This window comes from Pecten maximus, unplaced genomic scaffold, assembly GCF_902652985.1.
Source record: "Pecten maximus unplaced genomic scaffold, xPecMax1.1, whole genome shotgun sequence".
NCBI lineage: Eukaryota > Metazoa > Mollusca > Bivalvia > Pectinida > Pectinidae > Pecten > Pecten maximus.
In genome coordinates, this window is record NW_022981535.1 from 1 (window position 1) to 21324 (window position 21324).

General features: G+C 37.4%; 12 non-coding genes across 12 annotated transcripts; 6 read left to right on the forward strand and 6 right to left on the reverse strand.

Annotated features, from left to right (window-relative positions):
- The first annotated feature begins 4203 nt into the window (after positions 1-4203).
- Trnay-gua lies at positions 4204-4293 on the forward strand. Its single transcript is given in 2 exon segments — positions 4204-4240; positions 4258-4293. It is a non-coding gene; the product is annotated as a tRNA-Tyr (tRNA).
- Positions 4294-4588: 295 nt separating this feature from the next.
- On the reverse strand, positions 4589-4661 carry Trnak-cuu. Its single transcript has one exon. It is a non-coding gene; the product is annotated as a tRNA-Lys (tRNA).
- Positions 4662-6072: 1411 nt separating this feature from the next.
- Trnay-gua lies at positions 6073-6162 on the forward strand. The gene is given in 2 exon segments: positions 6073-6109; positions 6127-6162. It is a non-coding gene; the product is annotated as a tRNA-Tyr (tRNA).
- A 295-nt stretch (positions 6163-6457) lies between these two features.
- Trnak-cuu lies at positions 6458-6530 on the reverse strand. Its single transcript has one exon. It is a non-coding gene; the product is annotated as a tRNA-Lys (tRNA).
- Positions 6531-7942: 1412 nt separating this feature from the next.
- Positions 7943-8032, forward strand: Trnay-gua. Its single transcript is given in 2 exon segments — positions 7943-7979; positions 7997-8032. It is a non-coding gene; the product is annotated as a tRNA-Tyr (tRNA).
- A 295-nt stretch (positions 8033-8327) lies between these two features.
- On the reverse strand, positions 8328-8400 carry Trnak-cuu. The gene has a single exon. It is a non-coding gene; the product is annotated as a tRNA-Lys (tRNA).
- A 1412-nt stretch (positions 8401-9812) lies between these two features.
- On the forward strand, positions 9813-9902 carry Trnay-gua. The gene is given in 2 exon segments: positions 9813-9849; positions 9867-9902. It is a non-coding gene; the product is annotated as a tRNA-Tyr (tRNA).
- A 295-nt stretch (positions 9903-10197) lies between these two features.
- Positions 10198-10270, reverse strand: Trnak-cuu. Its single transcript has one exon. It is a non-coding gene; the product is annotated as a tRNA-Lys (tRNA).
- Positions 10271-11682: 1412 nt separating this feature from the next.
- Trnay-gua lies at positions 11683-11772 on the forward strand. The gene is given in 2 exon segments: positions 11683-11719; positions 11737-11772. It is a non-coding gene; the product is annotated as a tRNA-Tyr (tRNA).
- A 295-nt stretch (positions 11773-12067) lies between these two features.
- Trnak-cuu lies at positions 12068-12140 on the reverse strand. Its single transcript has one exon. It is a non-coding gene; the product is annotated as a tRNA-Lys (tRNA).
- Positions 12141-13552: 1412 nt separating this feature from the next.
- On the forward strand, positions 13553-13642 carry Trnay-gua. The gene is given in 2 exon segments: positions 13553-13589; positions 13607-13642. It is a non-coding gene; the product is annotated as a tRNA-Tyr (tRNA).
- A 295-nt stretch (positions 13643-13937) lies between these two features.
- On the reverse strand, positions 13938-14007 carry Trnak-cuu. The gene has a single exon. It is a non-coding gene; the product is annotated as a tRNA-Lys (tRNA).
- Positions 14008-21324: the final 7317 nt, after the last annotated feature.

A 21324-nucleotide genomic window follows, 5' to 3' on the forward strand; every position in this document is an offset into this window, starting at 1 on the left:
CCCAAATGGGGGGTTTTAAAAAAGGGGGGGTTTTTAAATTTTTAAAATTTTTTGTGGGCTTTAAAAGATTTTAAAAAACCCAAAACCGTTTTTTCTTTGTTTAAGTTTTTCCAAAAATTTTTTGCCCTGTGGGCTTTCCCGCCTTTTTTTCCCGAATATTGGTTTTTGTTTTTCCCCGATTTAATCCCCCTTTTAAAAAAGGGTTTTTTAAATTAGAAAATCCCTTAAAGTAACCTTTAAAAATTTGGGAAAATGGAAATTCTACATTTAAAAAATTTAAGTTAACGAAGGACCCCTTTTTTGTGATTTTTCCTAAATGCAACAAATTTTTGGAATTAAAAACCAAAGGCCCCCCCAAATTTGATCGTTTTATCCTTTCTTTCCAAATTTTAATATCCCCTTTCCCTTTCCCTTTTAAAAACTTTTTTTTTCCTTTTTTCCTTTAAAGGGCCAAAATTTTTCTTTTTTTGTTTTTTTTCCCGTTTGGGGTTTTTAAATACTTTTAAATTTTATTTTGGTTTTTTTTTTCGGGGGTCATGAAAAGTTTTCATAAAAGACAAAGGGGGAAAATTCAGGTTTTTGGGTAAAAAAATAAATTTTTGTGCGGGCCCATTTTGGAAAAATTAAAAAAAAACCGTATATAGATTTTTTTCCATTTTGTTTTTTAAAAAATACAAAATTTTTTAATTTTTGAAAAACCTTTAAGTTATACTCTTAAAATTTTTAGCTTAAAAAAAAAAAATGGGGGGGATTCTTTTCGGCTGGGGGTCCAAATGAGACCTTTCACTCGGGAAATTTTTGGGTTATTTGTTGTGATTATTTTTCCTGGGGAAAAAAATGGGGAGAGGAAAAAATTTTTAAATGTAAAATTTTTTTTATGAAAATTATTAAAAAAGGGCCCGGTTTTTTTTTTCGGGGGGAATTTTTTTCTTCCCCCAAGGGGGCCCCCAAAAACCCCCAACAAAGAGAAAAACCCCCAAAAAAATTTTTTTCCCCCCCGCCACAGAAACCTTTTTAAATAAATTTTTTTGGAACCAAGTTTATGGCTTAAAAAAAGCTTTTTATTCCACCCTGAACTATTGGGAAAATTTTTGTGTAAAACCAAACTTTTGGTCCCGGCGACTCCGTGGGGATTTTTTTTTCTTTTTTTTTAATAATTTTCAAAAAAGAAAAAAATTTAATTTTTTCCCCCTTTTTTTCTCCAAAACCCCCACCCGGGTAATTTTTAAAAAAAGAAAAAAGTTTTAAATAATTTTAAAATTTTTGGCCCACTTTTTAAAATTTAAAATTAAGTACTGTTAATTCCGTAATAAAATTTTGTATATAATTTAAAAAAATTTGGGAAAAAATTTACCCCATTTTTGCCCCCCCCAATTAAAGGGCTTGTCTCCCGCTTTTACCGGGGGTTATTAAAAAATTTCTTTTTCACTCTGTGCGTAAATTTTAAAAGAAATAAAAAAATTTAAGATTCGAAAATTTAAGTTAACCCCCATGGAAAAAAATTTTGGGGGTCAACGTTATTACCCCATTTTTCGCGGTTTTTTTCCCCCAAAATTTTGGGGTTTTTTCCTTTTCCCCCCCATTTTATGTATTAAAGGGTTTTGCAATTTACCCCCGGGGAAAATTTTACCCTTTTTTTAAAAAGAAAAAGGGAAATTCCCCCAAAATTTTAAAAAAATTCTCTTGGGAAAGCAAATTAAAATTGTTAACTGGTTCTACATCAAATGAAAACCAAGTTAACCGGGCAACAAAAAATACTGAATTTTACCCCCACGGGTTTGATTTTTTCCGGGGGCTTTCTGCGGCATTCCCTTTTAATTTTGATCCAGTCCTAAATACCTATCAAAATTTTTTTTTGGAAAAAAATTTTTTGGGGTTTTTTCCGGGCAAGGTTTAATAAAGAACCGGAGGGGGATTTTAACTCAAGTTTTTTTAATAATGAAAATAAAAACCTGGGGAGTTTTTGGAAAGGTGAAAAGTTTTTTTAAAACCCGTATATTGTGTCTGTTTCCATTTTTAATTTTTTCCCCGGGAAAAGAATTTTTTGAAAATTTTCACCAAGAATGGCAAAAATTTTCCTTAATTTTAAAAATGAGGAAAAAAAAAAAATTAAATTTTTGGCCCCGCCGATATGACCTTCCCCCGGGAAAATTCTGTGAAAGAATTGGTTTTTTTCCCCTTTAAAAAATTTAAATTAAAAATAACATTGTTTAGGCAAAAAAAAAGTTTTTTATTTTTGCCTTGATCCCTTGGTTTTTTTTTTCCTTTTTTTAAACCCCTTTAAATCAATTTTTAAATTATTTTTTTTCCAAAAATTTAAAAAATTTCCATTTTTCAAATTTATTTTTTTAAAAAATTTTCTCCTATTTTTTTTGAAATTTGGGGACTTCCATTTTTGAAACCATATGGAACTCCCTTCCTTCCCCATTTTTGCAAATTGGGTTTAGGTAAAAAGCCCCATTGGGGGGCACCCGGATAAAGGTTGGGGGGGGTTTAAATATTTATCCCTGGTTCCTCCCTGGGGATTTTTTTTCCCCTTTTTTTTAAAAAATTTTAAGAAAAAACAATAAAAAAAATGCCCCGGGGTTTTAATTTTAAAACCTTTTTTTCCCTTTTTTGGTTTTTTAAAAAATTTTTTTTTTACTTCCATATTTAAACGTTTGTAGGCTTTTATTTTTAGGAAAAGCACTTGGAATTTTCCCTTAAAAAAAAGAAAAAGCTAAAATCAAAAAAATTTACGGGGGAAAAAAAAACCCCAAGTGGGGCTCAACCCCCCCCCCGGATTGATTCGGAAAAAACATACCGGTTTTTAAAAATTTTTTTACTTTATGGGAAAATTCCAAATGATAAATGAAAAAAGTTACACTTTGGAAAGTATTTCGATATGTATTGATTAGATTAATATCCGACAGATATCGAAAGAACAATGCTATTGGTGTTGTCAACGTATAGTTACCTGCATTTTCTACGCTGGCTCTTCTTTCCCGCCAATATCTAGGTCTTTGTTACGATTTCCCGCCATATTTATCCCGTATGTATAAGGCATATTTGACAAGTGAATCAACAATCCTGGTGGACGATTAATACCTTTCAGTATAAAATTGGAGAAAATGGAAGTTCTAGCGGATTCTGAAAAAAAAGTTCTAACGTGTGAACGCAGAGGTTTAACACTTGTGTAACTGTGATTACTACATCAAATGCAACAAATTGTTCGCGAATGTAATAACGAAAGGAAACAACAACAAAATACAATTGATGATGCGTCGATACCTGTTCAGCGGATTAGTATATTAGTAAATTGCCGAGAGGCGTTTCCGTCGCGGCTATTACCTTTGAAATCGTTTGATTCGCTTACTTGTCCTTAAACTGGACAAATCATCCAGACATTTGTCACTTTCGTTGAATATTACTGCGTTTAATCTTTCGGTCTATGATGTTCTCATAAAGAAGACAGACGGAATGGATAGTTAACTCAGAGTTTAGTACTGAATCAAATGTAAAACTCAAGTCTATCGCTGGGCAGTTCAGTGGAAAGTACGTGATAAAGATTTATCTTAAAAAAACCGTATATATGATGTCTGTTTACCGACTTTATTGCTTTGCTGTGAATGTATCAATTTCATTTCGAATATTTTGAAATACCTTAGGACGATAGATGCATCAAAATACTTTAAACCATTATCATTAGAAACGTGAGGATGATAACCAAAAAAATATATATGTGATGTGCGTCGGCCGGGAGTCGAACCCGGATCGACTGACCGTTACACCACCGACGCATATACTGTAAGACGTACGAACTATGTGATTGCTCCGATTGAATAGATTGAATAAAATTGCAGAGACAATAGGCATTGTTTTATGGCAACATTGTCGATAAAGTTGTTTTATTTACTGACAATTGTAGTCACATTGTATGTCATTGGTCTTCATCCTTTTTTAATACCTCTGTAAAGTAGGCAATGTTTTTAGCAATTCTATTTTTCACCAAGAAGTGTCAATGCAGATGATATCTCATTATTTCATTGGATATGTGAGAATCAAATTTGGCTAAACTATTTGACATTTGTTAATCTATTGGCGTTACTCGTCCGATTTTCGTGAGATAGATCCATATCGGAACGTCAACTTCCTGGTCGCTGATTATTTGCCATTCGAGTTGATGGACGTTTAGAAAAAATGTCTCATTAAGGATGTATGTCACCCGTGATAGCTCAGTTGGTAGAGCGGAGGACTGTAGTGGTAAATCTCAAAGCTATCCTTAGGTCGCTGGTTCGACTCCGGCTCGCGGGATTTTTTTTCCTCTTTCTTTTTAACTAATTATTTCTAGAGAGAACAGAAACAAAACTAATACATTATATGCCCCTCGTTTAACTCTCATATAAACGCTTTTTTCCACGTTTTCGAAGAACTATATATTGTAAAAGAATTCTGCTATAATACTTGCTTAACGATAATTCGGAAACGTGTTGTGCAGACGACTTTTCATGTGTAGTTGATAGCTACATAGTGTAACTTCCTGTCAACTAAATATAAGCTATATATAAGCTAAATAATATCATTGAGATTTACGGGCAATAAAAATTGACGCCCAACGTGGGGCTCGAACCCACGACCCCGAGATTAAGAGTCTCGTGCTCTACCGACTGAGCTAGCCGGGCTGTTATTAAACATTTACTGTTTACTACTCTCGATGCGTAAACAATTCCAAATGATAAATGAAAACAAAGTTTCACTTTGGAAAGTATTTCGATATGTATTGATTAGATTAATATCCGACAGATATCGAAAGAACAATGCTATTGGTGTTGTCAACGTATAGTTACCTACATTTTCTACGCTGGCTCTTCTTTCCCGCCAATATCTAGGTCTTTGTTACGATTTCCCGCCATATTTATCCCGTATGTATAAGGCATATTTGACAAGTGAATCAACAATCCTGGTGGACGATTAATACATTTCAGTATAAAATTGGAGAAAATGGAAGTTCTAGCGGTTCTGAAAAAAAAGTTCTAACGTGTGAACGCAGAGGTTTAACACTTGTGTAACTGTGATTACTACATCAAATGCAACAAATTGTTCGCGAATGTAATAACGAAAGGAAACAACAACAAAATACAATTGATGATGCGTCGATACCTGTTCAGCGGATTAGTATATTAGTAAATTGCCGAGAGGCGTTTCCGTCGCGGCTATTACCTTTGAAATCGTTTGATTCACTTACTTGTCCTTAAACTGGACAACTCATCCAGACATTTGTCACTTTCGTTGAATATTACTGCGTTTAATCTTTCGGTCTATGATGTTCTCATAAAGAAGACAGACGGAGTGGATAGTTAACTCAGAGTTTAGTACTGAATCAAATGTAAAACTCAAGTCTATCGCTGGGCAGTTCAGTGGAAAGTACGTGATAAAGATTTATCTTAAAAAAACCGTATATATGATGTCTGTTTACCGACTTTATTGCTTTGCTGTGAATGTATCAATTTCATTTCGAATATTTTGAAATACCTTAGGACGATAGATGCATCAAAATACTTTAAACCATTATCATTAGAAACGTGAGGATGATAACCAAAAAAATATATATGTGATGTGCGTCGGCCGGGAGTCGAACCCGGATCGACTGACCGTTACACCACCGACGCATATACTGTAAGACGTACGAACTATGTGATTGCTCCGATTGAATAGATTGAATAAAATTGCAGAGACAATAGGCATTGTTTTATGGCAACATTGTCGATAAAGTTGTTTTATTTACTGACAATTGTAGTCACATTGTATGTCATTGGTCTTCATCCTTTTTTAATACCTCTGTAAAGTAGGCAATGTTTTTAGCAATTCTATTTTTCACCAAGAAGTGTCAATGCAGATGATATCTCATTATTTCATTGGATATGTGAGAATCAAATTTGGCTAAACTATTTGACATTTGTTAATCTATTGGCGTTACTCGTCCGATTTTCGTGAGATAGATCCATATCGGAACGTCAACTTCCTGGTCGCTGATTATTTGCCATTCGAGTTGATGGACGTTTAGAAAAAATGTCTCATTAAGGATGTATGTCACCCGTGATAGCTCAGTTGGTAGAGCGGAGGACTGTAGTGGTAAATCTCAAAGCTATCCTTAGGTCGCTGGTTCGACTCCGGCTCGCGGGATTTTTTTTCCTCTTTCTTTTTAACTAATTATTTCTAGAGAGAACAGAAACAAAACTAATACATTATATGCCCCTCGTTTAACTCTCATATAAACGCTTTTTTCCACGTTTTCGAAGAACTATATATTGTAAAAGAATTCTGCTATAATACTTGCTTAACGATAATTCGGAAACGTGTTGTGCAGACGACTTTTCATGTGTAGTTGATAGCTACATAGTGTAACTTCCTGTCAACTAAATATAAGCTATATATAAGCTAAATAATATCATTGAGATTTACGGGCAATAAAAATTGACGCCCAACGTGGGGCTCGAACCCACGACCCCGAGATTAAGAGTCTCGTGCTCTACCGACTGAGCTAGCCGGGCTGTTATTAAACATTTACTGTTTACTACTCTCGATGCGTAAACAATTCCAAATGATAAATGAAAACAAAGTTACACTTTGGAAAGTATTTCGATATGTATTGATTAGATTAATATCCGACAGATATCGAAAGAACAATGCTATTGGTGTTGTCAACGTATAGTTACCTGCATTTTCTACGCTGGCTCTTCTTTCCCGCCAATATCTAGGTCTTTGTTACGATTTCCCGCCATATTTATCCCGTATGTATAAGGCATATTTGACAAGTGAATCAACAATCCTGGTGGACGATTAATACCTTTCAGTATAAAATTGGAGAAAATGGAAGTTCTAGCGGATTCTGAAAAAAAAGTTCTAACGTGTGAACGCAGAGGTTTAACACTTGTGTAACTGTGATTACTACATCAAATGCAACAAATTGTTCGCGAATGTAATAACGAAAGGAAACAACAACAAAATACAATTGATGATGCGTCGATACCTGTTCAGCGGATTAGTATATTAGTAAATTGCCGAGAGGCGTTTCCGTCGCGGCTATTACCTTTGAAATCGTTTGATTCACTTACTTGTCCTTAAACTGGACAACTCATCCAGACATTTGTCACTTTCGTTGAATATTACTGCGTTTAATCTTTCGGTCTATGATGTTCTCATAAAGAAGACAGACGGAGTGGATAGTTAACTCAGAGTTTAGTACTGAATCAAATGTAAAACTCAAGTCTATCGCTGGGCAGTTCAGTGGAAAGTACGTGATAAAGATTTATCTTAAAAAAACCGTATATATGATGTCTGTTTACCGACTTTATTGCTTTGCTGTGAATGTATCAATTTCATTTCGAATATTTTGAAATACCTTAGGACGATAGATGCATCAAAATACTTTAAACCATTATCATTAGAAACGTGAGGATGATAACCAAAAAAATATATATGTGATGTGCGTCGGCCGGGAGTCGAACCCGGATCGACTGACCGTTACACCACCGACGCATATACTGTAAGACGTACGAACTATGTGATTGCTCCGATTGAATAGATTGAATAAAATTGCAGAGACAATAGGCATTGTTTTATGGCAACATTGTCGATAAAGTTGTTTTATTTACTGACAATTGTAGTCACATTGTATGTCATTGGTCTACATCCTTTTTTAATACCTCTGTAAAGTAGGCAATGTTTTTAGCAATTCTATTTTTCACCAAGAAGTGTCAATGCAGATGATATCTCATTGTTTCATTGGATATGTGAGAATCAAATTTGGCTAAAATATCTGACATCTGTTATTCTATTGGCGTTACTCGTCCGATTTTCGTGAGATAGATCCATATCGGAACGTCAACTTCCTGGTCGCTGATTATTTGCCATTCGAGTTGATGGACGTTTAGAAAAAATGTCTCATTAAGGATGTATGTCACCCGTGATAGCTCAGTTGGTAGAGCGGAGGACTGTAGTGGTAAATCTCAAAGCTATCCTTAGGTCGCTGGTTCGACTCCGGCTCGCGGGATTTTTTTTCCTCTTTCTTTTTAACTAATTATTTCTAGAGAGAACAGAAACAAAACTAATACATTATATGCCCCTCGTTTAACTCTCATATAAACGCTTTTTTCCACGTTTTCGAAGAACTATATATTGTAAAAGAATTCTGCTATAATACTTGCTTAACGATAATTCGGAAACGTGTTGTGCAGACGACTTTTCATGTGTAGTTGATAGCTACATAGTGTAACTTCCTGTCAACTAAATATAAGCTATATATAAGCTAAATAATATCATTGAGATTTACGGGCAATAAAAATTGACGCCCAACGTGGGGCTCGAACCCACGACCCCGAGATTAAGAGTCTCGTGCTCTACCGACTGAGCTAGCCGGGCTGTTATTAAACATTTACTGTTTACTACTCTCGATGCGTAAACAATTCCAAATGATAAATGAAAACAAAGTTACACTTTGGAAAGTATTTCGATATGTATTGATTAGATTAATATCCGACAGATATCGAAAGAACAATGCTATTGGTGTTGTCAACGTATAGTTACCTGCATTTTCTACGCTGGCTCTTCTTTCCCGCCAATATCTAGGTCTTTGTTACGATTTCCCGCCATATTTATCCCGTATGTATAAGGCATATTTGACAAGTGAATCAACAATCCTGGTGGACGATTAATACCTTTCAGTATAAAATTGGAGAAAATGGAAGTTCTAGCGGATTCTGAAAAAAAAGTTCTAACGTGTGAACGCAGAGGTTTAACACTTGTGTAACTGTGATTACTACATCAAATGCAACAAATTGTTCGCGAATGTAATAACGAAAGGAAACAACAACAAAATACAATTGATGATGCGTCGATACCTGTTCAGCGGATTAGTATATTAGTAAATTGCCGAGAGGCGTTTTCGTCGCGGCTATTACCTTTGAAATCGTTTGATTCGCTTACTTGTCCTTAAACTGGACAAATCATCCAGACATTTGTCACTTTCGTTGAATATTACTGCGTTTAATCTTTCGGTCTATGATGTTCTCATAAAGAAGACAGACGGAGTGGATAGTTAACTCAGAGTTTAGTACTGAATCAAATGTAAAACTCAAGTCTATCGCTGGGCAGTTCAGTGGAAAGTACGTGATAAAGATTTATCTTAAAAAAACCGTATATATGATGTCTGTTTACCGACTTTATTGCTTTGCTGTGAATGTATCAATTTCATTTCGAATATTTTGAAATACCTTAGGACGATAGATGCATCAAAATACTTTAAACCATTATCATTAGAAACGTGAGGATGATAACCAAAAAAATATATATGTGATGTGCGTCGGCCGGGAGTCGAACCCGGATCGACTGACCGTTACACCACCGACGCATATACTGTAAGACGTACGAACTATGTGATTGCTCCGATTGAATAGATTGAATAAAATTGCAGAGACAATAGGCATTGTTTTATGGCAACATTGTCGATAAAGTTGTTTTATTTACTGACAATTGTAGTCACATTGTATGTCATTGGTCTACATCCTTTTTTAATACCTCTGTAAAGTAGGCAATGTTTTTAGCAATTCTATTTTTCACCAAGAAGTGTCAATGCAGATGATATCTCATTATTTCATTGGATATGTGAGAATCAAATTTGGCTAAACTATTTGACATTTGTTAATCTATTGGCGTTACTCGTCCGATTTTCGTGAGATAGATCCATATCGGAACGTCAACTTCCTGGTCGCTGATTATTTGCCATTCGAGTTGATGGACGTTTAGAAAAAATGTCTCATTAAGGATGTATGTCACCCGTGATAGCTCAGTTGGTAGAGCGGAGGACTGTAGTGGTAAATCTCAAAGCTATCCTTAGGTCGCTGGTTCGACTCCGGCTCGCGGGATTTTTTTTCCTCTTTCTTTTTAACTAATTATTTCTAGAGAGAACAGAAACAAAACTAATACATTATATGCCCCTCGTTTAACTCTCATATAAACGCTTTTTTCCACGTTTTCGAAGAACTATATATTGTAAAAGAATTCTGCTATAATACTTGCTTAACGATAATTCGGAAACGTGTTGTGCAGACGACTTTTCATGTGTAGTTGATAGCTACATAGTGTAACTTCCTGTCAACTAAATATAAGCTATATATAAGCTAAATAATATCATTGAGATTTACGGGCAATAAAAATTGACGCCCAACGTGGGGCTCGAACCCACGACCCCGAGATTAAGAGTCTCGTGCTCTACCGACTGAGCTAGCCGGGCTGTTATTAAACATTTACTGTTTACTACTCTCGATGCGTAAACAATTCCAAATGATAAATGAAAACAAAGTTACACTTTGGAAAGTATTTCGATATGTATTGATTAGATTAATATCCGACAGATATCGAAAGAACAATGCTATTGGTGTTGTCAACGTATAGTTACCTACATTTTCTACGCTGGCTCTTCTTTCCCGCCAATATCTAGGTCTTTGTTACGATTTCCCGCCATATTTATCCCGTATGTATAAGGCATATTTGACAAGTGAATCAACAATCCTGGTGGACGATTAATACCTTTCAGTATAAAATTGGAGAAAATGGAAGTTCTAGCGGATTCTGAAAAAAAAGTTCTAACGTGTGAACGCAGAGGTTTAACACTTGTGTAACTGTGATTACTACATCAAATGCAACAAATTGTTCGCGAATGTAATAACGAAAGGAAACAACAACAAAATACAATTGATGATGCGTCGATACCTGTTCAGCGGATTAGTATATTAGTAAATTGCCGAGAGGCGTTTCCGTCGCGGCTATTACCTTTGAAATCGTTTGATTCACTTACTTGTCCTTAAACTGGACAACTCATCCAGACATTTGTCACTTTCGTTGAATATTACTGCGTTTAATCTTTCGGTCTATGATGTTCTCATAAAGAAGACAGACGGAGTGGATAGTTAACTCAGAGTTTAGTACTGAATCAAATGTAAAACTCAAGTCTATCGCTGGGCAGTTCAGTGGAAAGTACGTGATAAAGATTTATCTTAAAAAAACCGTATATATGATGTCTGTTTACCGACTTTATTGCTTTGCTGTGAATGTATCAATTTCATTTCGAATATTTTGAAATACCTTAGGACGATAGATGCATCAAAATACTTTAAACCATTATCATTAGAAACGTGAGGATGATAACCAAAAAAATATATATGTGATGTGCGTCGGCCGGGAGTCGAACCCGGATCGACTGACCGTTACACCACCGACGCATATACTGTAAGACGTACGAACTATGTGATTGCTCCGATTGAATAGATTGAATAAAATTGCAGAGACAATAGGCATTGTTTTATGGCAACATTGTCGATAAAGTTGTTTTATTTACTGACAATTGTAGTCACATTGTATGTCATTGGTCTTCATCCTTTTTTAATACCTCTGTAAAGTAGGCAATGTTTTTAGCAATTCTATTTTTCACCAAGAAGTGTCAATGCAGATGATATCTCATTATTTCATTGGATATGTGAGAATCAAATTTGGCTAAACTATTTGACATCTGTTATTCTATTGGCGTTACTCGTCCGATTTTCGTGAGATAGATCCATATCGGAACGTCAACTTCCTGGTCGCTGATTATTTGCCATTCGAGTTGATGGACGTTTAGAAAAAATGTCTCATTAAGGATGTATGTCACCCGTGATAGCTCAGTTGGTAGAGCGGAGGACTGTAGTGGTAAATCTCAAAGCTATCCTTAGGTCGCTGGTTCGACTCCGGCTCGCGGGATTTTTTTTCCTCTTTCTTTTTAACTAATTATTTCTAGAGAGAACAGAAACAAAACTAATACATTATATGCCCCTCGTTTAACTCTCATATAAACGCTTTTTTCCACGTTTTCGAAGAACTATATATTGTAAAAGAATTCTGCTATAATACTTGCTTAACGATAATTCGGAAACGTGTTGTGCAGACGACTTTTCATGTGTAGTTGATAGCTACATAGTGTAACTTCCTGTCAACTAAATATAAGCTATATATAAGCTAAATAATATCATTGAGATTTACGGGCAATAAAAATTGACGCCCAACGTGGGGCTCGAACCCACGACCCCGAGATTAAGAGTCTCGTGCTCTACCGACTGAGCTAGCCGGGCTGTTATTAAACATTTACTGTTTACTACTCTCGATGCGTAAACAATTCCAAATGATAAATGAAAACAAAGTTACACTTTGGAAAGTATTTCGATATGTATTGATTAGATTAATATCCGACAGATATCGAAAGAACAATGCTATTGGTGTTGTCAACGTATAGTTACCTGCATTTTCTACGCTGGCTCTTCTTTCCCGCCAATATCTAGGTCTTTGTTACGATTTCCCGCCATATTTATCCCGTATGTATAAGGCATATTTGACAAGTGAATCAACAATCCTGGTGGACGATTAATACCTTTCAGTATAAAATTGGAGAAAATGGAAGTTCTAGCGGATTCTGAAAAAAAAGTTCTAACGTGTGAACGCAGAGGTTTAACACTTGTGTAACTGTGATTACTACATCAAATGCAACAAATTGTTCGCGAATGTAATAACGAAAGGAAACAACAACAAAATACAATTGATGATGCGTCGATACCTGTTCAGCGGATTAGTATATTAGTAAATTGCCGAGAGGCGTTTCCGTCGCGGCTATTACCTTTGAAATCGTTTGATTCACTTACTTGTCCTTAAACTGGACAACTCATCCAGACATTTGTCACTTTCGTTGAATATTACTGCGTTTAATCTTTCGGTCTATGATGTTCTCATAAAGAAGACAGACGGAGTGGATAGTTAACTCAGAGTTTAGTACTGAATCAAATGTAAAACTCAAGTCTATCGCTGGGCAGTTCAGTGGAAAGTACGTGATAAAGATTTATCTTAAAAAAACCGTATATATGATGTCTGTTTACCGACTTTATTGCTTTGCTGTGAATGTATCAATTTCATTTCGAATATTTTGAAATACCTTAGGACGATAGATGCATCAAAATACTTTAAACCATTATCATTAGAAACGTGAGGATGATAACCAAAAAAATATATATGTGATGTGCGTCGGCCGGGAGTCGAACCCGGATCGACTGACCGTTACACCACCGACGCATATACTGTAAGACGTACGAACTATGTGATTGCTCCGATTGAATAGATTGAATAAAATTGCAGAGACAATAGGCATTGTTTTATGGCAACATTGTCGATAAAGTTGTTTTATTTACTGACAATTGTAGTCACATTGTATGTCATTGGTCTTCATCCTTTTTTAATACCTCTGTAAAGTAGGCAATGTTTTTAGCAATTCTATTTTTCACCAAGAAGTGTCAATGCAGATGATATCTCATTATTTCATTGGATATGTGAGAATCAAATTTGGCTAAACTATTTGACATTTGTTAATCTATTGGCGTTACTCGTCCGATTTTCGTGAGATAGATCCATATCGGAACGTCAACTTCCTGGTCGCTGATTATTTGCCATTCGAGTTGATGGACGTTTAGAAAAAATGTCTCATTAAGGATGTATGTCACCCGTGATAGCTCAGTTGGTAGAGCGGAGGACTGTAGTGGTAAATCTCAAAGCTATCCTTAGGTCGCTGGTTCGACTCCGGCTCGCGGGATTTTTTTTCCTCTTTCTTTTTAACTAATTATTGCTAGAGAGAACAGAAACAAAACTAATACATTATATGCCCCTCGTTTAACTCTCATATAAACGCTTTTTTCCACGTTTTCGAAGAACTATATATTGTAAAAGAATTCTGCTATAATACTTGCTTAACGATAATTCGGAAACGTGTTGTGCAGACGACTTTTCATGTGTAGTTGATAGCTACATAGTGTAACTTCCTGTCAACTAAATATAAGCTATATATAAGCTAAATAATATCATTGAGATTTACGGGCAATAAAAATTGACGCCCAACGTGGGGCTCGAACCCACGACCCCGAGATTAAGAGTCTCGTGCTCTACCGACTGAGCTAAGGCCATAGCCCATTAGTCTCCACAGCTGAACCATCAAAAAAAAAGGAAAAAAGGAAAGAAAAGAGGGAAAAAGAGAGAAAAGAAGAAAAGAAAGGAGGGAAAGAAGAGAGGGAAGAGAGGGAGAGAAGAAAGAAGAGAGGGAGAGAAGAAAGAAGAAAGAGAGGGAGAGAAGAAAAAAGAAAGGGAAGAGAGGGAGGGAAAAAAGAAGAGAGGGAGAGAAGGAAGAAGAGGGAGAGAAAAAGAGGGAGAGAAAAAGAGAGGGAGAAAAAAAGAAGAGTGAGAGAAGAAAGAAGTGGAAGAAAAGAAAGAAAGAGAGACAAAGAAGAGAGGATGAGAAGAAAGCAGAAGGGAGAGAAGAGAGAGAGAGAAGAAAGAAGAAGAAAAAAGAAAAATTGAAGAAAAGAAAGGAAAAACAAATGATGGACTGAAAATAAGATTGAATGAACTAGTTAACACATATAGAGTTTGTGTTTCATAGAAAATCTGTATGATCTTTGATCTTTTCGAACAAATTTTCTATGAAACACACTCTATAGGTGTTAACTAGTTCATTCAATCTTCTTTTCAGTCATTCGCTTGTTTTTCTTTTGATCTTTTCAAACAGAAATGTTGTTAAGAACATATCCATTTGATGACAATAGTTACAAAATATCAAGAACTGCAAATATGTATTACTTCCACCGAGATTTGAACTCGGATCTCTTTCCAAAAAGAAGGAAATTGTTCTTTCCAGTTGAACTATGGAAGCTTTTTCTTCTTTGCAGAACTTGCTATATGACTCAGATTTATGAAAAACCAACATTTGTTTACTCAATTTCATAGAAATATCAACATATATGACAGATTTGGAATAAGTTAAGAAAGTCATAAAAAAGTTTCCTCTGCTTTTGCAAGGGCTTGGAACCTTCTACTGTATCACAATATTGAAAGAAATATTTGTCATACAGCAGGCAGCATTAAAAATTTTTATGGCTTTTGTTGCTACCATTTCTTGCTCCACAAATTGTCCTACATATAAATGTATGGTAGCAACAGATGACTGAGGAGGCTTTACTGTTGAAACTGGCTGCCCTTCTGCAGACTCCACATGGCTCTACTGCGGATCTTTCTTTTTCCTGGCAACACCCTTTTCTTTCAAACTTGCCCTCCATTCATCAAAGGAACTTGTCCCTGTCTTCCCACAGTATCTGAAGCCCATGTATTGTTGGTGAGTGGGAGGTGTTCTCTCTTCTCCACACTTAGGGCACTTGACAGTTGCGGTCTTTCTTTTCTTGGCCATCCCTGCATCCACAGCTTTCCTCTTCTGTCCTGGCTGTACAGTTGGTACCATTGATGTGGGCAGTGGTGGTGTCACTATCACTTGGAACTGTACAGGTGCAGAGGCAGGTGAAGAAGGCATAGGGAGGATTGGCCGTAGCAAAGCTGGTGTTAATGGCGCTTTTACAATCCTTTTCTTTAGCTTGGCCATGCCAGCAGTATCAGGTGGACACTGAAACCGGAAGGGAGGAGTCTGTCCAGACTGCAAAGACACTGGCTTCGGTTTTGGTGCTGGTGCTCCTTGTCCAGTCATAGAAGCTGATGGAAGATCAATGCCTTGCATTAGGATCTTGAGATCCCTCTCCTTCCCCTTTTTGTTGTACCTAAAGCAAAGAATTAGTTGTAAATGATTTTTGTTTAAATCAAATAAAGTGTTCAACATAAATGTGAGAATTTTCTCAATTTTGTTAGCTCACCTGCCCGAAGGCCTATTAATGGCTCCCAAAAGCCCTAAGTAAAAGCCCTTTAAACAGCCAAGAGTCGCAGAGAACCAGTATTAGGCCTGCAGCATGCTGGGAGGAAGGGCTGAGAATGTTGTCCAAGTTAATTACCTTGGCATTATTCAAGGTCACAGGGGTCAAGTATATTTAAACCTATTAATGACTTCTGATGAATAACAGAAAGCCCCAGAGACCTGATATTTGGCCTGAATTATACTGGGAAGAAGAGCTACCAAGTTAGGTCAATGAATAATCATGACCTACATAAAGGTCACAGTTAAAATAGGCTGAAACCATTCTTGTTACAACTTATTATACCATGATGATTTCTTTAGAATAGCCATGAGATTCTACTTCAAACCATTCAAGTAAAACATCTACCCCAAGACTCCTAAGTTTAATATAGGTACCAACTATAACATTTATTTGATTGATTACATAGAAGTAATAGGATGGAGATCCAACAATAGATGGAAATTATTGATTTTGGAGTTCTGAGGTTGAGAAGATAAATTTAATGGAAAAGACAATACCACAGACTGTGTATATGGTAGCATGCCCACAGTTGACAAAGAACGTTTTCTATGCAATACAAAAGTTGTCTCAATCATACATTTCATGCAATGGGTCATTAAACTTACCACTGTTGAATAGTCTTCTGGTTGAGACTCGGAAGCTGAATATCAGTGCTATCCAGGACCCTTCTGCTGGATGTAATCAGGAACTGGATCCTGGAATAGCCTTCCTTGATTAGTGTCCATCGTGACATGAATGGAGCATTCTTGATACGCCTGTCACTTGGGTAGCAGAGCAACAACTTCTCCACAGTAGCCTCCACATACCTGTTGCAATCTGGCCAGTTTGCTCTGGTGGAGTTTGGCCCAAGGACAGCTCTACAAATAAACAAAGTAAATGCACATGACCAGCTATAATCAATTTTAATTTTCAAAAATAACAAAACGAATATGTCTAGAATGTAAATATAATCATTAAACTGTCTTATTTTGGTGTCTTTGGTCGATATAGATGCCAGAGCTTTGCAAACAAACATGCTAGCGCACAAAATGAAAATGACATTTGTTTGCAAAGCTCTGGCATCAATATCGACCATAGACACCAAAAAAAGACAGTTTAATTTATTTTTCAAGAATATTTCGGTAACACAAGAATAAAGAAAAATTGTGTCTCGTCCTTCCCCCTTTGTTGAAACCCCCCCCCTTACCTTGGGTTTAAATTTTGTATTAACCCCCCAACTAAAAAATTTTGAAAACAATTAAAGGTAAAATTTTTAAAAAAAATTTTTTAAAATTTTTAAAATAAAAATTAATAAAAGGGGTAAATATTCCCCCAAAAATTTAAAAATTTTTAAATTTTTTTACCCCCTTTTTTGGGTTTTTTTTGGGTTTTAACGTCCGAAAACCCTTTTGGGGCCTTTGGGGAAATTCCCCTTTTTTAAAGTCTTTGGTCCCAAGCCAGTGGTCCTTTTTACAGGGGCCCCCCCCCGGGTAAAAAAGGAAACCCCGGGCGGGGAGAAGGGGAAAAGGAAAGGGGGCGAAAAAAAAAAGGAAAACGCACCCCCCAAAAACCCCCCCCAACCCCCACCACAACAACCCCACCAAACCCCCCCACCACCACCCACACCCACCAACCCCCCCCCTACACCCTACCCCCACCCACCACCCCCCCACCACCCCCACCACTCTACCAAAAACCCCACCCCCCACCCCCACCCCCCCCCAAACCCCCACCCCCCCCCCCCCCAACCACCCCAAACCCCCCCACCCCCACCCAACCCACCACCACCCCCCACCACCACCAACCCCCCCCAAACCCCCTCCACCCCAATTTCTCTCCTCCTTTTTTCCTATCACTCCTTCTCTCCCCTACTAAAACCCCACCTCTTATTTCCCCCCAAACCCCCTTTTTTCCACTCTAAACCCTACTCCCCCTTACCCCCTTTCCCCCCTCCCACCCAAAACCCAAAATTTTCTCTTCCCCCCACCCACTCACCACCACCCACCAAACCTTTTAACCCCCCCTCCACCCCCACCAAAACCCCCTTTACCCCCCCACCCAACCCTCACCAAACCCACCCACCCCCCCCCCCCCACCAAAACCAAACCCTTTTTACCCCAAACCCCCCCCCACCCAAAACCACCCACCCAACCCCCCCAATTTTCCACCCCCCCCCCCCTACCCCCCACCCACCACCCCCCAAAACCCCCTACCCCCCACCACCACCCCCCCCCCCAAACCCCAAAAACCCCCCAAAAAACCCCCCACCCCCCCAAAACCCCCCCCCCACCCCCAAAACCCCCCCCACCACCCACCCCCCCCCTACCCCAAAAACCCTCTCCTACCCCAAACCCCCCCAAACCCCCCCCCCCAACCCTACTTTCTAACTCTACTTTCCCCTACCCGACCTAAATCTCTACCCACCTCCCACCCTACCCTACCCCCCCCTCCCACTCTCCTTCCTAACCTTCTCTTTTCATTCAATACCCATATTTTTTTCCCTTACTATTATACTCACCTTTTTTCTTCTAACCCCCCCAAAAAATTTTTTCCAATTTTTTAACCCCCCTTATTTTACTTTTTTTTTTCTTCAATTATCCTTACCCATATAAAACCCCCTTTTTATTAAACACTTACTTTTTAAAAAAAAACCCTTATCTGAAATTACTTTTTTAAAATTTTTTTTTGTTTCTGATAATCCACAATCATTGGGGGGAACTACTGAAAAAAAAGAAAATTTAAAAAAATATTTTTTAAAATTCCAAATTTAAAATTAACCTTTTTTTTTTTCAAAAAAATTTTTTTTTAAACTTTTAAATTATTTGAATTTTGGGGCTTTAATTGGTAATTTAAAAAAAAAAAAAAAAAAACTTTTATATAAAAGGTTTATAATTTTTTCCAATTAAAGCTTAAACCCCCCCCGGGGGGAATTTGGCCAGTAAGGGACAAACCTTACGGGCCCAATTTGGGTTTGGGGGTTTTTGTTTTTTTTTTTTAACCACAAAATTAATTATTATAAGATCATTTTCTTAAAAATATATTAATTTCAGTACCTTGTACTCTTAATTGCTTCAATATGAATGAAATACATAACAGTAACTTAGTAACTTTATAATTAGCTTAATGCATCCCCATGGAGATATGTGTTTTGTAGGATCATCTTTCTCCATTTTCTATCATAAGCCTGTTCATCACACATTCAAGGAAATATATGCGAAGTCCACACAGGTGATTCCTGGACCATAAGGCAATTAGATCCTGTTCTGGTATAAGATTAATACAAACCTCTCACTAGCTCCTGGTTACTCCTCTTCTGTGGGATCTCCAAGAGGGGCTTGGTAGGAGTTGCTGTTTGAGGTGCTGCTGCCTTCAATGAAGGGATGGTCAGATCCTCAAAGACCAAGGATTCCTCAAACCCTTCATCCTCCTCACGAGACTCCTCATCCTCCATGGTATCCTCCTCAATGGATTTGACTGTCGCCAGGTATTGCAACAGGACACCAGTTGACTGAGAATATAAATATTCCAAGCCGATGAGTTCACCTGAAATATAAAAAAGAATATAATATATTAATACCATTATAGGGATATTTTAACTACCATGACAAATGAGCTTTCATGCTAAAACTACAGAATCTTTAAAAGTGAGCTTTGCTTTACATGTATAATATCTCAGGATATTTGACTCATGTGCATGAAAGAAGGTTAAGATCCTTCATTTGAATAATCTTAATTGTCATTCACACCAGTTGCTGTCACAATAATTACATTCGTTCCTCTGTTAAGTAAAGAATTTTGCACCCAATTCCAGCCAAAAACATTGAAACGAAGACCACTATTTTCACACCATGAATGTGTTTGTTAATCATTTGATGCCCAGCAATCCTCTGTACTTCGGTAAATACTACATAAAGTCTAGCATCCAGAGGTCTTAGTTTCTATCCCTAGTGAAGGCAGTGATTTGAATTTAATTAATCGTGTGCTCTGTTACTCTATATTGGTTAAGTCTTTCATACCAATATAGTCAAATGCTCGCTTTTGCCCAATCCCTGAGCTCCTTGGGGTCAGCCACATCATTTGTATAAATTTGAATACCAGCCACACAGGGATGCTTCCTATCAATTTTTGCTTAATTCTGAGAAGTCAATTGTTGACGATGGATGCCAGACGCCACAGTAAAGCATAAAAAGAAATTATTCTATGTACCTGTGTACGTTCCAGGTACTGCCAAGTTTGCACTCAAGTCTTTCCCCAGGATTTCCTGTGATAGACGGTTAACAGAGTGGCGGCAAACTACCATCATATGACAGCGGGCCCTTGCCCTTCCCGCTCAGTTGTTGCCACTCTGTGTCTGTCCTGGTTCCAGCGATAAATGCCATCCAGCATGTAAACCTGGAAGTTTACGTCGCTGCAAGAGTACCTATAACAGAATTTAAAATTAGATTAATACATTCAACAGATATTAGACTGAAAAATAATATTATCTGCTCAAACACATTATATATTTCCACCACTGAATGCCTTTTAGTATAAACATTTAAAACATGAATATTTCCAAAGAATTGTTGTCAACTCTCAAGAGATTAACATACAGTACTAATTTTGTTATGCACTGTTTACAGTCTAAGAGCATGATTAAGATTATCATTATATATCTATTTGACTGTGATTTAGATAATGAAGAACAGCCTGACTAAAAACCAAATAGACAAACATATAGTTGGTAATACTGAATAACTGGGGCCATGGTGGTCGAGTGTTAAGTGGTTTACCTTATGTCGGACGTTGAACAAAATGAAAACCTGAACCAAATGATTTTTAGCTTTTATGATTATCCAAGAATAAATGATTTTATGATTTTTTACCTGGAATAAACCTGTTCGGTGAAGATGAAAACTCTCCAGTGAAGTGGAACCTCTGGCACAACGGTACTTGGGCACAGCACACACCACTTTCCTGACAGTGCACAACTTTGGTGTACAGGGCTGAACACCATCAGGATCCTGGAGACACAGCTACATGCGGCTGCTGCTTAGCCCAAATTTCCTGCATCCTGACACTGTCAAACAAAGGTACTCCAGGATGTCTAGTCCCTGTCACCATCCATGGACATGATATAGGGCGCTGATCAGCTCAGTGGTTTCCTTTGTCCCTCTGGTACCCTACGACAGTGTAAGGCAGCTCGTCAGACTTGATGTGGCACAACGTCTGCCTCCGATGGATCAAGGTATTGTTGCTGAGTCATCACTGCTCCCCTCTTCGCTTCTCTTCAGAAGATTTACACTTCCTCCTCCTCCCATCTGAAGATACAGTGGTCAGACGACTCATGAAGATGCATACAAAGGATGGGCATCATTGTGAGCCAACAGACAATCTCCGCATGAAGTGCCAGATGTCCAACTCATTAAAAAGATTAATACATATGTACACAGAGCACATGATTAATTGAATTTAAATCAAGGGCCTCCCTAGGGATCGAACCTGGAACTTCTGGCTTACTAGTCTTACGCTCAACCAATCGAGCTAAAGAGAGATCTCTCTATGCCGA